The sequence below is a fragment of the Trichechus manatus genome, unplaced genomic scaffold (genome assembly GCF_000243295.1).
Source record: "Trichechus manatus latirostris isolate Lorelei unplaced genomic scaffold, TriManLat1.0 scaffold00102, whole genome shotgun sequence".
NCBI lineage: Eukaryota > Metazoa > Chordata > Mammalia > Sirenia > Trichechidae > Trichechus > Trichechus manatus.
The window spans coordinates 1,068,120-1,074,119 of record NW_004444038.1 but is presented as its reverse complement, the minus strand read 5'-3'; positions in this window follow the sequence as shown (position 1 = coordinate 1,074,119).

Here is a 6,000-nt window from a genome sequence, read left to right as displayed (position 1 = left end):
AGCTAAAACCATTACCGTCTAGTAGATTCCAACTCATAGCGACCTTTAGGACAGATTAGAAGTGCCTTGTAGGGTTTCCAAGTTTGTAATTTTTACAGAAGCAGATTGCCACATCTTTCTCCCACAGATCTGCTGGTAAGTTCAAACTGTCAACCTTCGTGTTAGCAGTCGAGTACTTAACCACTGCACCACCAGATATATATGTATATGTAACATTCATTAATAATGCAATGCTACTTGCCATGAAGAATAAAGTTTTGACGTATCTTTTCCCATTTTATAGATAGAAATGCAAAATATACATTCTGGCCAATACCTTCCATCAGGGCTTGTCCTCTGTTGTTACGGATTCTTCCTTTGGTAGCAGAGCATAGGTCTAGAATATTATGCTTTATTTTCATCCACTAATGTCACTTTTTGTTTGAAGACTAGAATAATGTGCAGCTGCTGCTCCATCAGGTTGACTGGCAAGTAATTTTAGAGCTTCATCCTAATTAGATCAATAAAAGCTAATCCCTATGAGAGTATAAATAAGGCTTGCCAATTACACACTTAATTTAGAGAGAAGTAGTACTATTTACAATAAGTGGAACTATTATGACTTTTCTATTGCTATTCTCCAACACTTTCATGGATCACTGAGTTGCAGATGTAACCAGTTAGAAATGTGGGAAGGATGGGGCACGGTGGCTGGGAAAAGCAGTCATTGGCTGATACTCATGGCTGTTTGGATGCATAGAGATTGACTAAAGAAGAGCAAAAATTGGTTTTACAGAAGGTCACATTATTGTATAATAATTGCTCTATCTATCCTTGTAAGCGGTAGAAACTCTAAGACAATTATAGGCATCTGTTTAAATGACTCAAAATTATTTCACTTTGACATCTCTAGAAAAGGTCAAGTGGAAATGCAGCACAGCAATCTGAGAGATGTGATTGTGCTACACACGTAGAGTTCAGGTCAATTCTCCAACATCAGTAATAATTAAATAGCCTTTGCACTGAACAGCTTCAACCCTCTGAGAGAGAAGTGTGTGCCCACTGCCAGCAGAGTCACTTTCTATTGATCAATAATTGATTTCGTCCTTTGCGTTTCTCTCCATGCAGAATCACCAACTACAACGTGGTTATTGCTATCAGAGATAGATATAAATTGTCTATTCTTTCATAGTTGTTTTTTCTTTTTCTCCCTGACACAATACAGCTATTTTGGGATTTAACCATGAGATTTACTGCAGGACAAATTGTGCAATTATTGTATAAGTAGATTTTTGCTTACCCATTTATTGAATTTCCCTTTTGATATTTATTTTCAAGTATGATAATATAAATATATTTAATTCCTTAACATTGAATAGGCGTGTGTGTGTATGTGTGTTCACTGGGTTTGTGAAGATTCATGTGTCCAATACTGTATTTTCATGCAAATAACGCACACATTCTACGTAGGTTTGCCAACCTCACCCTCCCCTTGAAAGGTATTTTCATAGGGGCTATGCTAATTTTTTTTACAGCAACATATAAAAAAAATTGGCATACTACGCTTATGAAAATACCTCGTGGTAGAAGGGCACAGTTGGCAAAGAAATGTAGAAAGCATGTGTTGTTTGCATAAAAATATGGTATATTATCGAATAAAATGTCATTATTAAATGTTATTAAAAATAGTATTTATGTTTAATGAATAAAGCATAAATATACATTTTATTTTTATTCTAAGTGATGATCACAGTTTCTATTACACTGATACCAGATTCGTTCTATATCTGTGTTAAAATCACAATTGAGGACTCATTACTACCTATGATTGTGGTGCTAATTTGTATTTCTACTCCTGCAAACAGAAAATCTCTCTGTTCCTGACAATCACAGTACAACTTTAGAGCAATCTCCCCTCTGTGAACTGTCTGAGAACATGACCAGTTCCTTTCTATTTAGGACAAAGAGGCAGCTGAAAGACCAGGTATTCAATTTCATAGAATAAGCTAGTATGAAGTTTATCCTGAACTCACATGTTCTATCACTTTCGAACCCCAAATAGTATGTATATTTGGGGTATATATCAAATTCAAATATATCACCTGTGGTAAGAGAAATGAAAAGTTTATAATTTTAGGAATACAAATAAGCATATGCAAAATGAACAAAAAAGGAAAGAAAGAATATCTACCTAGGTAGCCTAGAGAAAAATCATAGCATCAGTGTGTAGATGGATGGACAGATGGATGGATGGATGGATGGATAGACAGTACATAGATAGATATGAAGAGACAGATGAGATAACGTCCACTGAGTCAGCTCCGATTCATGGTGACGTTACGTAAAATAGGAAGAAATGTTTCCTGGTTCTCCATCATCCTCATGATCACCAGCATGTTCAAGTCTATCGTTGTGGTTATTGTTGCCAGTCCATCTCAGCAAAGATCTCCCTTACCCTCACTGGTATTCTACTTCACCAAATAGGATATCTTCCGCTAGTAACTGGTCCCTTCTGAGGATGTGGCTAAAGCAAGCAATTCGGATAATGTTCTGCTGTAATCCATAAAGTTTTCATTAACTAATTTTCAGAAGTAGATAGTGAGGCCTTTCTTCCTAGTCTGACTTAGTCTGGAAACTCTGCTGAATCTGTCCACCATGGGTGACCCTGGTGGTGTTTGAAATATCAGTGAATAACTCCTAGCATCCTAGAAACGCATAAGCCTCCACCATAGGACAAACTGACAGATGGGTGCTGGGTTATATATATAGGTTGCTAATTGTAAAACAAAGTCATTTTCTTTTCAAAATGAAAGAAAAGGGGAGTTATGGTGATAAAATGTTCTGTAGCCTCACAGGAAGCCTGGCTTAGTACAAAGAGCAAGCGCTGAGAGTCAGGTCAAGGTTCAAGTGTGGTCAGGCCCTTTCTGATTACCATCTTGAGGGAGTGACTTCCCCACTCTCAGGCGTCTGTGTGCTCTGGAGAGCCCCTAATCTGCCAATGAATGATTCTTTTCTCTTTCGATGGCGAAGAGAAGCTAAAATCAATGTTGGGAGGAAAAGGAAAGATGGAATTATGTTGAATCCCTGATGTGACTTGAACAGTTAAAATTGGGAAAAAGCCGTAAAAGCTGAATCTATGCTTTCATATAGACATCCAGGACAACCTTATCTTTTTCAGAATCTGACTATTAGTCATTTATAACATCTCACACTTCTCCTGTTACTTGCATCCATGTATACAATCGGCAGGTGATGATTGACCCTCCAGCTGGGATGCTTCAACTCTCAGAGGGTACTTAACTGTCCTGAAGAAATGGTCATTGCATCATTTAATCAGGTACTTGCATGTAATTACATTTTGGATACACATGCATTCACACGCTTACACAACTGCATTTCAACTTCAAAGAGAAACTTTCTAAAGGGCATTTGTTTCTTATGGAAATACGGAATGAGCTGTATTCAGAGGGCGAGGAGAGCTATACACAGCAGACCTCTGTTTTATTGTGGTTTAGCTCATGGAGCAAATATGTTTAGTGGTTTCGGTCTACTTCCTTAGAAAAATGTCCACATTAAAAATGACCACCCAGGTTAGCACAGTCTGGAATAATGCTAACATCCAAGAAAACAGAAGCTTATAACCAGGGCCAAAGTCCACTTCCAACTTTTACTAAATTGCTTTTCCCCTGGGAAGAGGTTTAAGTAGAATCAAGAGAAGTTATTCTGGGGATCTAACAAAATACAATAAGCAGTGCACTTTAAACCCGTAAGCAGTAAATCCAAATAATGTATTAGACTCCATTTTTAACCATAAATGGAGACTGTCCACTATGGAAACAACCAAGAGCAAACCGTTTTCCTGTTGGTTACAAAATTTATTCGGATGTCACAGGACTGTGACCTGGCCATTTGCCAGCTCTTAGAGAGGTTAAACATCACAAACGAGAAGGCTTCTAGGCTGTGAGAATTTTTTGTTTTCTAAAACAGTGTAGCATTGTCAAAATGTTTTATAATTATCAGTCCATACCACCATTTTGTAAAATGGATTGTGAGCCTCATTCTTTTTGTTTCACTTTCCAACCCCTCCTCTGAGGAAAGGCAGTGTTCTTGGACAACATTTAGGCCACTGTAAGTTACAGAACAGACTTATACACTAGCTGGTGGGTTCTATTCAGAGCCCAGGCCTTAGGTTTCCATTTCAAAGACCCCACATTGGATAGCTCCGATATATTTAAATAGATAGCTTCCGTGAGACATTTTCTACAGTACTGTGGACTTCGAGAAAGAATTCTATGCAATTGGCGTTAACAATAAATATTAATACCCTAGAGAAAGTGAATGCAATTGCTTTAAACCGGAATAAACTTTTTGTTTGAATACAGTGAGCTAAAATTTTGGAAATATTAAATAATAATCCTTTTTTTTAAAAAAAAAAAATATATCCTGCATGGGGCCTGACTTCCATTTTTACGTATTTTCCCTGTTGAGTTTTATCTGCAACGTACCAAGTAACATAAGTTAAAAGTTGGTTTGTCTACACAAGTGAATAGAAATAGAGGAATTATTAGGTAAGAATTTGGGGATTTCTCCTATATTACCTTGATAGTTATATCAATTTCACCTGACCAAGCCTTAAGTTCATTGACTCCATAATTAAATATGGAAGTGTCGTTTACTAAAAAGTATCTCTGCTTGCTTGCTCAACCTTTAGTAATTCTTGAATATTTCTTTTTCAAGCATGTTTCCAGAAGAGTATGTGAAATATTTTCTCATGCTATAGCAGCCCGAAAACAATTCTCTTCTACCTGAGCACTATGTAAATGAGATTTTTGTGAAAAACGTAGAACTCGAATATACAAACCTGTTGTAGAAAAGCCAAAGCAAGAACAATGCACCAAAGCAGGGTAGTGCTGAGAGCAACTTTGCGACAGCTCTCCATCTTACAGGAGTAACTTTTAGTCTGTGGTAAGGAATTCCTTTCCCACGTTCAGAAATCATGGAGTGGAGAAGTATCCATATATGCATACAATGATTTGTTTCTGTAAAAGTTTCCTGCAGGATTAAAGAATGAAGGAAAAAAACCCAAACCCATTGCCGTCCAGTCGATTCTGACTCATAGTGACCCCATAGGGTTTGCAAGGAGCGGCTGGTGGATTCAAACTGCCGACCTTTTGGTTAGCAGCCGTTAGCACTTAACCACTGTGCCACCAGAGCGCCAAAGAATGAAGGAGACTTGCTTAAAAAAAAAAAAGTTTTCCTGAATTAGTAGAGGGTTTTCATTATGCACTCTGGTAAAGTGATGGGATAGTAAAATATTAAATCAAAACACTAAAATACAAACCAACATAAAAAATCTAAAATGCAAAATTGAAAAGCAGCCATACAACTCATTCTGGCTCTGAGTCTCTTACAACCAATTTAAGAGATTTCTGTTGCTGCTCAGTGACTAAGTACCTCCCTCAATACTCCTTTACCTTGGCACCAATTATCAGCCCCTGGATTTACATCTTCACTAAATTAACTAAAATAACACTTTCTTACAAGCAATAATTATCCTAGGGTCTGCGATCAAGGCATAGAACATGACAGACAAAGAAGATGCCTTAAGAGTCGAGACTGTGGGATCTTTTTAGATCCAGTACTTCTTGTAGTGCTTGGCATCAAGAGGAAATCAATAATTGCTTTTGAATTGTTGAATTAACTGTTCATCTTGTGGTGGAATTTTTATTTTAGTTGCAGATTTATCTTGTCAAGTAAAATCACTTGATAGTTTAGGTTCTTTACATCGTCTAATCAATACCTTAATTGTGGTTTGTATTTGACTCTAGCAATCTACATAAAAGCAGCAAATGGTATTGCATATGCTTGTATATACAGCTACTATAATGTGGAAGATAGTGCTCTCATTACATTGCTTTGCAAATGGTTCTATGATTCAGTGATTAACATGAAACTTAAACTGTAATTTATTTTCAGTGAATAAGTTGTACTATTATTCCAGTTTCAGCAACAACAATTGAA